This window comes from Oncorhynchus masou, chromosome 23 (assembly GCF_036934945.1).
Source record: "Oncorhynchus masou masou isolate Uvic2021 chromosome 23, UVic_Omas_1.1, whole genome shotgun sequence".
Lineage (NCBI taxonomy): Eukaryota > Metazoa > Chordata > Actinopteri > Salmoniformes > Salmonidae > Oncorhynchus > Oncorhynchus masou.
The window spans coordinates 30,025,639-30,037,317 of NC_088234.1; positions in this window are offsets into that span (position 1 = coordinate 30,025,639).

The window sequence follows — 11,679 nt, forward strand, 5'->3', positions numbered from 1 at the left end:
CCTGCGGACTCTCCTTCACTGCAGCCAACGTGAGTAAAACATTTTAACATGCTAACCCTCGCGAGGCTGCAGGCCCAGACGACATCCCCAGCCGCGCCCTCAGAGCATGAGCAGACCAGCTGGCTGGTGTGTTTACAGACATATTCAATCAATCCTTATCCCAGTCTGCTGTTCCCACATGCTTCAAGAGGGCCACCATTGTCCCTGTTTCCAAGAAAGCTAAGGTAACTGAGCTAAACGACTACCGCCCCATAGCATTCACTTCCGTCATCATGAAGTGCTTTGAGAGACTAGTCAAGGACCATATCACCTCCACCCTACCTGACACCCTAGACCACTCCAATTTGCTTACCGCCCAAATAGTTCCACAGACGATGCAATCTCAACCACACTGCACACTGCCCTAACCCATCTGGACAAGAGGAATACCTAAGCTCGAGACCCTGGGTCTCGACCTCGCCCTGTACAACTGGGTACTGGACTTCCAGACGGGCCGCCCTCAGGTGGTGAGGGTAGGTAACAACATCTCCACCCCGCTGATCCTCAACACTGGGGCCCCACAAGGGCTGAGCCCCCTCCTGTACTCCCTGTTTACCCACGACTGCGTGGCCATGCACGCCTCCAACTTAATCATCAAGTTTGCGGACGACACTACAGTGGTAGGCTTGATTACCAACAACTATGAGACGGCCTACAGGAAGGAGGTGAGGGCCCTTGGAGTGTGGTGTCAGGAAAATAACCTCACGCTCAACGTCAACAAAACAAAGGAGATGATTGTGGACTTCAGGAAACAGCAGAGAGAGCACCCCCCTATCCACATTGATGGGACAGTAGTGGAGAGGGTAGTAAGTTTTAAGTTCCTCGGCGTACACATCATGAACAAACTGAATTGGTCCACCCACACAGACAGCGTCGTGAAGAAGGCGCATCAGCACCTCTTCAACCTCAGGAGCCTGAAGAAATTCTGCTTGTCACCAAAAGCATTCACAAACTTCTACAGATGCACAATCGAGAGCATCCTGTCGAGCTGTATCACCGCCTGGTACGGCAACTGCTCCCCCCACAACCGTAAGGCTCTCCAAAGGGTAGTGAGGTCTGCACAACTCATCACCGGGGGCAAAACTATCTCCCCTCCAGGACACTTACACCACCCGATGTCACAGGAAGGCCATAAAGATCATCAAGGACAACAACCACCCGAGCCACTGCCTGTTCCCCTCGCTATCATCCAGAAGGTGAGGTCAGTACAGGTGCATTAAAGCAGGGACCGAGAGACTGAAAAACAGCTTCTATCTCAAGGCCATCAGACTGTTAAACAGCCACCACTAACATTGAGTGGCTGCTGCCAACACACTGACTCAACTCCAACTTTAATAATGGGAATTGATTGTTATTGATGTAAAATATTTCGCTAGCCTCTTTAAACAATGCTACTTAATATAATGTTTACATACCCTACATTACTCATCTCATATGTATATGTATATACTGTACTCTATATCACCTACTGCATCTTTATGTAATACATGTATCACTAGCCACTTTAAACTATGCCACTTTGTTTACATACCCTACATTACTCATCTCATATGTATATACTGTACTCGATACCATCTACTGCATCTTGCCTATGCCGTTCTGTAACAACACTCATTCATATATCTTTATGTACATATTCTTCATCCCTTTACACTTGTGTGTAAACAGTAGTAGTTTTGGAATTGTTAGTTAGATTACTCGTTGGTTATTACTGCATTGGCGGAACTAGAAGCACAAGCATTTCGCTACACTCGCATTAACATCTGCTAACCATGTGTATGTGACAATAAATTTTGATTTGATTTGGATTTAATGGTGGTCGAGCTCTACACCATTCCTGCCGACGCTTGGCATTGCACATGGTGATCTTAGGCTTGGCCATGGAGACCAATTTCATGAAGCTCCCGACTAACAGTTATTGTGTTGACGTTGGTTCCAGAGCCAGTTTGGAACTCGGTAGTGAGTGTTGCAAAAGAGGGCAGACGATTTTTACACGTTACGCACTTCAGCACTTGTGTGGCCTACCACTTCACAGCTGAATCCAAAAGGGTTCAAGCTGGAAATCAAAAGGGTTCTTTAAGGGTTCTCCTATGGGGACAGCCAAATAACCCTTTTAGGTTCTAGATAGCGGTGATAGAGTGTAGACTCTCTGTACATAGGGCAACAAGCAGTCTCTAAGGTGCAGGGTGTACCGGGAGGAAGCCGGCTAGTGACAGTGTCTAAGGTGCAGGGTAGAGCACCAGGCGGTAGCCGGCTAGTAACAGTGTCTAAGGTGCAGGGTAGAGCACCGGGTGGTAGCCGGCTAGTGACAGTGTCTAAGGTGCAGGGAGAGCACAGGGCGGTAGCCGGCTAATAACAGTGTCCAAGGTGAAGGGCAGAGCACCGGGCAGTAGCCGGCTAGTGGCAGTCTCTAAGGGGCAGGGTAGAGAACCGGGCAGTAGCCGGCTAGTGACAGTCTCTAAGGTGCAGATCGGGGTACCAGGTGGTAGCCGGCTAGTGATGACTGTTCAACAGTCTGATGGCTTGGGGATAGAAGCTGTTTTTCAGTGTCTCTGTGCCAGTTGGCTGAGGTCCTTGATCATCTTCATGTTCTTCCTCCCTGGGTGCTGAAGATGTCCTGGGGTGCAGGCAGTGTGCCCCCGGTGATGTTTTGGAGAGCCCTGCGGTTGCGGGCGGTTCAGTTGCCGTACTAGACAGAATGCTCTCGATTGTGCATCTTTAGAAGTTCGCGAGGGTCTTAGGGGCCAAGACATATTTCTTCAGCGTCCTGACGTTGAAGAGGTGCTGTTGTCCCTTCTTATGCACAGCGTCGGTATAGAGAGACCACTTCTGGTCCTCAGTGATGTGCAGGCCAAGGAACATGAAGCTTTTGACCCTCTCCACTGTGGCCTTGTCGATGTGGATGGAGGCGTGCTTTCTCTACTTTCTCCTGTAGTCCACTATTAGCCCCTTCATTCTGTTGACGTTGAGGGAGAGGTTATTTTCATGACACCACTCTGCCAGGGCCCTCACCTCCTCCTTGTAGGCTGTCTCCTTCATTGTTGGTAATCAAGCCTACCACTGTTGTGTTGTCCTCTTAAAAGCGAAGTACAAAGGATTCCCAATCTGTCACATAGGAAAACAATGACATCTAAAGCTGCATTGTGACATATCAGATCTTAGCTGTGTGTGCTTGCGTGTGTTTGTGTGAGTGTGTGCGTGCGTGCATGCGTGCGTGTGTGTGTGCGTGCGTGCAATGTGGGGAAATAGTGGGAGCCTGCTTGTTGCTGTCCAACACAACTGCTAAAAACGGTAACAGAATCGCTGACAATGACTCATTAACAAATAATTGTGCTCCTCATTCATTAATGTCACTCTTGGTAAATTTGTATGATTAATAATTCTTAATTTAATTCTGCAGGGGTTTAATACAGACAACCCATGGAAAGTGAGAAAATAACTATAACATGTTGACGACTGTACAAACATATTCTATATTTATTTTGTCTTACAGAAATCACTGAACAGCTTACTGGCTACCACTATAAAATGTTGACAATGACAACACAAAAATGTCTGAATACATACTCTGAAAGACTTCTACAGCTTGCATCTGTGGCAGGTTGCCTTTGCCCAATCTTAGAGAGAGAAAGCACTTTTCAACAGGAGCAACCTACTTCCTGGTTCCTGTTGAATAGATATATCTGTGATCTCTCCTTTATCTATAAAGACTCTTTCATGTAACACAGCTATAAGCAGAGATGGAGAGCACTACGGTGCTGAAGGCTGAGCTGTAGTCGTTGAATAGCATTCTCACATAGGTCCTTTTGATGTCTCGGGATATCTCTTGATATCGTTTGATATCTCTTACTCCATCTCTGATCAATCACTTTAATGAAACAGAGAGAAAAAGAAAATGGGCATGTTCATAAGGATGGGATACCTAACGTAGCGTGAATCCTTATATTGTTTATCAGTTGATCAGCTTCCTCTCCGATGCAGTATGATTACTGATTGATGTTCCCACCTCTCTGATGCAGTATGATTACTGATTGATGTTCCCACCTCTCCCATGCAGTATGATTACTGATTGATGTTTCCACCTCTCTGATGCAGTATGATTACTGATTGATATTTCCACCTCTCTGATGCAGTATGAATACTGATTGATGTTCCCACCTCTCCGATGCAGTATGATTACTGATTGATGTTTCCACCTCTCTGATGCAGTATGATTACTGATTGATGTTCCCACCTCTCCCATGCAGTATGATTACTGATTGATGTTTCCACCTCTCTGATGCAGTATGATTACTGATTGATGTTCCCACCTCTCCCATGCAGTATGATTACTGATTGATGTTTCCACCTCTCTGATGCAGTATGATTACTGATTGATGTTTCCACCTCTCTGATGCAGTATGATTACTGATTGATGTTCCCACCTCTCCCATGCAGTATGATTACTGATTGATGTTTCCACCTCTCTGATGCAGTATGATTACTGATTGATGTTCCCACCTCTCCCATGCAGTATGATTACTGATTGATGTTCCCACCTCTCCCATGCAGTATGATTACTGATTGATGTTTCCACCTCTCTGATGCAGTATGATTACTGATTGATGTTTCCACCTCTCTGATGCAGTATGATTACTGATTGATGTTCCCACCTCTCCCATCCAGTATGATTACTGATTGATGTTTCCACCTCTCTGATGCAGTATGATTACTGATTGATGTTTCCACCTCTCTGATGCAGTATGATTACTGATTGATGTTTCCACCTCTCTGATGCAGTATGATTACTGATTGATGTTTCCACCTCTCTGATATAGTATGATTACTGATTGATGTTTCCACCTCTCTGATGCAGTATGATTACTGATTGATGTTTCCACCTCTCTGATGCAGTATGATTACTGATTGATGTTTACACCTCTCTGATGCAGTATGATTACTGATTGATGTTTCCACCTCTCTGATGCAGTATGATTACTGATTGATGTTCCCACCTCTCCCATGCAGTATGATTACTGATTGATGTTTCCACCTCTCTGATGCAGTATGATTACTGATTGATGTTTCCACCTCTCCGATGCAGTATGATTACTGATTAATGTTTCCACCTCTTCGATGCAGTATGATTACTGATTGATGTTTCCACCTCTCCCATGAAGTATGATTACTGATTGATGTTTCCACCTCTAATGATGCAGCATGATTACTGATTGATGATTCCACCTCTCCGATGCAGTATGATTACTGATTGATGTTTCCACCTCTCTGATGCAGTATCATTACTGATTGATGTGTCCACCTCTCTGATGCAGTATGATTACTGATTGATGTTTCCACCTCTCTGATGCAGTATGATGACTGATTGATGTTTCCACCTCTCCGATGCAGTATGATGACTGATTGATGTTCCCACCTCTCCGATGAAGTATGATTACTGATTGATGTTTCCACCTCTCCGATGCAGTATGATTACTGATTGATATTTCCACCTCTCTGATGCAGTATGATTACTGATTGATGTTTCCACCTCTCTGATGCAGTATGATTACTGATTGATGTTTCCACCTCTCTGATATAGTATGATTACTGATTGATGTTTCCACCTCTCCGATGCAGTATGAATACTGATTGATGTTCCCACCTCTCCGATGCAGTATGATTACTGATTGATGTTCCCACCTCTCCCATGCAGTATGATTACTGATTGATGTTTCCACCTCTCTGATGCAGTATGATTACTGATTGATGTTTCCACCTCTCCGATGCAGTATGATTACTGATTAATGTTTCCACCTCTTCGATGCAGTATGATTACTGATTGATGTTTCCACCTCTCCGATGCAGTATGATTACTGATTGATATTTCCACCTCTCTGATGCAGTATGATTACTGATTGATGTTTCCACCTCTCTGATGCAGTATGATTACTGATTGATGTTTCCACCTCTCTGATATAGTATGATTACTGATTGATGTTTCCACCTCTCCGATGCAGTATGAATACTGATTGATGTTCCCACCTCTCCGATGCAGTATGATTACTGATTGATGTTTCCACCTCTCTGATGCAGTATGATTACTGATTGATGTTTCCACCTCTCTGATGCAGTATGATTACTGATTGATGTTTACACCTCTCTGATGCAGTATGATGACTGATTGATGTTTCCACTTCTTCGATGCAGTATGAATACTGATTGATGTTCTCACCTCTCCGATGCAGTATGATTACTGATTGATGTTTCCACCTCTCTGATGCAGTATGATTACTGATTGATGTTTCCACCTCTCTGATGCAGTATGATTACTGATTGATGTTTCCACCTCTCTGATATAGTATGATTACTGATTGATGTTTCCACCTCTCCGATGCAGTATGAATACTGATTGATGTTCCCACCTCTCCGATGCAGTATGATTACTGATTGATGTTTCCACCTCTCTGATGCAGTATGATTACTGATTGATGTTTCCACCTCTCTGATGCAGTATGATTACTGATTGATGTTTACACCTCTCTGATGCAGTATGATTACTGATTGATGTTTCCACTTCTTCGATGCAGTATGAATACTGATTGATGTTCCCACCTCTCCGATGCAGTATGATTACTGATTGATGTTTCCACCTCTCTGATGCAGTATGATTACTGATTGATGTTTCCACCTCTCTGATGCAGTATGATTACTGATTGATGTTTACACCTCTCTGATGCAGTATGATTACTGATTGATGTTTACACCTCTCTGATGCAGCATGATTACCGATGGATGTTTGCAACACGAATGGTGTATCTGGCACTGGTCAGAGAAAGGGGCAAAGGAGAGGAGGAGGGGATCAGACCCTGGCCCCCTCCTTCTCTTCTTCTCCATCTGGCTCTGCCATCATCCCTCGCTCCACACAGCGGGTCTGTGTGTGTGTGTGTGTTTGTTTGTGTGTGTGTGTGTGTGTGTGTTGGCACCAGAGAGGCTTGGGTTGGTTCATTTGTGCACCATATAATGTACTTAAACACTCTTAAACCTCCCCTGTAATTAGTGTTAGCATTAACATTAAGCTAATGTGGAATTTGTGGGTCCCGGTCACCTACAGTATCATGTACCTTTAGTGTACTCTATAGCTCACATGCATTTCCCTTTGTAGGTTAATAAGCTGCCATCTGGCCCAGTTGTATACCCCACCAGAAAGGGATGAGTTATGCGTTATGACTAACATGGATATCTGGCCTCCAGCTTGGTCACCTCACATGGCCAACTATACGAGCTGTCACTGGGGGTGATGACTGGTGACAGCGGGGAGAGAGGGGACGGGGGAGAGAGGGTGTCTGGAGCGAAGTCACCAGACTGGAGCAGGAATAGTCTGGAATCACATCCCGGGATACTGGTTTTTGGAGGTGTGACGTAACCTTAGGGAACACCATCATGGAGAGTGGGAGAGAATAAATGATAAATACATGAATAAATAATACATGGCTTTTGTCATCTTAGCCTTATTTGAAGGGCTGTGTGTTTAGGACAGAGACCTTTTCTTTCCAGTTGTTACTGAAAGACTGGCGGCCGAGGAGAAACAAAGAGAGACTAAGATAGGAGAGAGGGGTTGGAGATTGAGGGAGAGAGGAGAGGAAGACATAGAGAGAAAAAGAGAGAGAGGAGATAAAGAGCACTGTCTGGGTGTCGTCACTTTCCCCACATTTCCGTCTCGTTTTTGCACAGATCTCTCTTGATCTCCAAATCATGAATTTGTGATGGAGGGATGAATTAGAGAAGCGATAGGAGGGGGCTCTCATCGCCATTAATGTGATGCTGTTTCAATAGCGGTGCCTCCTGGTCGTAGCCCAAGGCAATCATTAGGACATAGAGAATCTGTTTTCAAAGGCACCAATAGAACCTAGATTGTGTTTAGGGAGGTGGTTGGGGTATACACAAATTTAAGACGTACACATTGAAAACCAAGGCAACGGGAGACTGGGTTTTATTTAGGGAGGTTGCAGTACTGTATGTTTATTGCAAAAGTGTCTCTGTTTGTGACATTCATGAGTAGTTTGAAAAGCATGGTTGCTGGTTAAAACCAGCTAAATTATAGCAGAAGAAAAAAAAAACATGAATATGGCTAATATCCTATTCTATGTTGTATTCTACTAGTTTAGCCCCATTGGGTCCCCCCATCTACATTGTTGTTGTTATGGAAAAAAAAGTATAATCTAGAAGCAAATTGAGTAATGGTGCGTGACTGGTTGAAATCTGGTTCGCCAGCACACACTCTTCAGAAGAACATTGGTGGCATCCACTGCCATAGCAACACAATTGTGCTTCCCCCCTTCCTCCCGCTCTCTTGCCTCCCCTCTTCCTCTTCCATCCCTCACTCCCTCTCTTTCTCTCGCTCTACCACACCCCCTTCGCTAGCTGGTCGCTACACAGTCACTGTGGACTACTGAAGAGTGCGGGAGGTTGGGGAGAGCTGAAGTGCGCTACTTGAGTGGTTTTCACTGGAGGAAAAAAAATTGAGAGAGAGAAAGAAAAAAAGTGGACAAGAAAGTGAGTGATTGTGGTTGGATTGGTGGGAGAGGATGAGCGAGGACTCTCAGTCCCACTACCGGATGGACGCTGGGGATAGGCTCAACGGGCTTGGCCAGCGGAGGAGGAAACCCAAAAAGGTAAATAAAGACATGTCTTTCCATGGGCAACTTGGACAGCTTTTTGGCCTGGTTAAACCCCGTTAGCATTTATGCTGGAATAACACTGGAGCTCCTGCGGTTGGAAGGTCCAGGGGGAGGTCGAGGTCTGTCAAGCTGGCTCTCTAGAGCTCTGCTTGTCGGAAGCAGCTACTGCTTGCAGCTCTTGTCCCTGGTGGCTGGGGCAGTTGGCTGGTGGGAGCGCAGGGCTACTTGGCTGCCGTGTGTGGCCCGCGCTCCGCTTTGAGCAGGCAGCAGGCGCATTAGGAGGATGTCGGGAGAAGTGCGTGGTGTGTGTGGTGCTTGTTTTTTTTTGATATTGGAAAAGCTCCATTGATTGATTTGTGCTGATAAGCACTCTGGATACTGTGTGTGTCTGTGTGTGTGGCTGGTTTCTCCTGCAGGAAAACTGTTGGAGAAGTGCTGATAAGTGTTTTCTCTCTGTTTATTGCTGCCGTATCCCCCCAGGAGCCTTCTCTCTCTTCTCTCTCTTTTCTCTCTTCTCTCTCCTCACTCTAGGGTTGGGTGATATGGCCAAAATATTATACCATGGTATTTTTATTTATTTTTGACAGTATTTGACAGTATTTTATTTTTTCGACTAATAAAAGTGCATAATGAGCAACGCGTGACGCTAGAGTGGCAGCATACAGTCCAACTGATTTCAATGGGTCTCTCTACATTCTGATTGTTTTATACTGTTCAATTAAACTTCAACCAACAATCACTTTCTGCATTTCCTGCACTTATTTGAGATCATTTCCACATTGCCACGTAGGGCTGCACGATATGGGCAAAAAATGTAGGCCTTATTTTTAACCAAATATTGCGATTGCAATTTGACTATAGATTTAGATCAAAACAGTTAAACTGTTGGAATCATGGAAAAATAATGATTTTTTCGAAATCTATAGTTAGAAGATAATAGTGGATAATAGTTAGAAGATAATAGTGGGCACTGAATGCAGTGTTGTTCGACATGTCAATGAATGAAAATGCCAGGGAGGAGTTATTGTGACAGGATAGGAACCAAAGTGTTGGTCAGTGTTTCCTAGGGGGCCCTGTAATCTTTGGCTACATTAAATGTTTTCTCTTAACTAGTCGCTCTCTCTCTCTCGCTCTCTCTCTCTCGCTCTCTCTGTTGCTCTCGCTCGCTCATTCTCTCTCTCTCTCTCTGTCGCTCTCGCTCTCTCTCTCATTCTCACTCTCTCTCGCTCTCTATCTCTCTCATTCTCTCTAAGCTAACTGTTTCATATGATTTCATCCTTCTTCCCTGCTGTGAAGAAGCTAACTTTATGAAGCGAGATGGCTTCATGGAGATTAGTTGTATTACAGTTTTTCACAATTGCTAAAACACTAAAACCCATTTGGCTGAACAAAGTTCTCAGTTGCCTGGACTCATTTAGCTAATTATGCAGTCTGTTGTCAATACCTTGAAACCTGTTAAGGAGCGTGTGAAATTTTTCAGCTTTTTGTTAAAAATCGCACAAAATTTCAACGTCCTGCTAGTCATGCCAGGAATATAGTATATGCATAGTATATGCATATGATTATGCATATGATTAGTATGTGTGGATAGAAAACACTCTGAAGTTTATAAAACTGGTTAAATCATGTCTGTGACTATAACAGTGACTATAACAGAACGTGTGTAGGAGGCAAAATCCCAAGGAAAACTGTTCACAAAAAATATCCATCCGCCAGTCTCTGTATTGTCTATGGCAAGGGAAAATAGATAGCATCCAGTTTACAGTTCCTACAGCTTCCACACAATGTCGCCAGTGTTGGGAATTGGGTTGAAGTTAATCCTTGGTCAAATGAGAAATAGGCACTTCCTGTCGTCGAGTAGACCCGAGGAAGTTATGAAAGGGAGAATATGGACCATGATTTCAAGACTTGCTGCTATTGAATACAGATCGCCCCGTGATCAATTTGATCGATTATTAACGTTTACTAATACCTAAAGTTGGATTACAAAAGTAGTTTGAAGTGTTTTGTCAAAGTTTATAGGCAACTTTTTTAATTTTAAAAAATGACGTTACGTTTTGAAACAGAGTTTTTTCCTGGATCTGACGGTGTTCATAAATGGACATTTTGGGTATACATGGACCGATTTAATTGGAAAAAAAGACCCAATTGTGATGTTTATGGGACATATAGGAGTGCCAACAAAGAAGCTTGTCAAAGGTAATGAATGTTTTATATTTTATTTCTGCGTTTTGTGTAGCGCCGGCTACGCTAATTATTTTGTTTACGTCCCCTTTGGGTATTTCGGGGGTTGCATGCTATCAGATAATAGCTTCTCATGCTTTCGCCGAAAAGCATTTTAAAAATCTGACACGTTGGCTAGATTCACAACGAGTGTAGCTTTAATTGAGTACCCTGCATGTGTGTTTCAATGAAAGTTTGAGTTGTATCGAGTACTATTAGTTGGCACTCTGAAATTTCCGCTGATTTTGATCCCTGTACAGGGACCGCAGCCATAGGCATTTTTAAACTATTTCACATGGTAAAACACAGTCTGTTGTCAATACCTTAAACCATTTCACATGGTAAAACACAGTCTGTTGTCAATACCTTAAACCATTTCACATGGTAAAACACAGTCTGTTGTCAATACCTTAAACCATTTCACATGGTAAAACACAGTCTGTTGTCAATACCTTAAACCATTTCACATGATAAAACACAATTTCCAGATCTCACTTAGACTTTTCAGCAAAACTCTAAACACATTCTCAATCTCAAAACACATCCTGCACTCTAATGCACATGTCATCCATACTGGTAAACACAAGTGGCAACAATCAAATACAAATAGAGAACATATGTCATTGATTGAACACAACCACTCAAAATTGATTTAACCTGTTTCAAATGATGCGACACAACCAATATAAGCCAGTTCAGAGAGCAAACAGGTTGTTGAATGTGGGAAGGAGAAGGTCTGAGAATGGATACTGTAGTACAG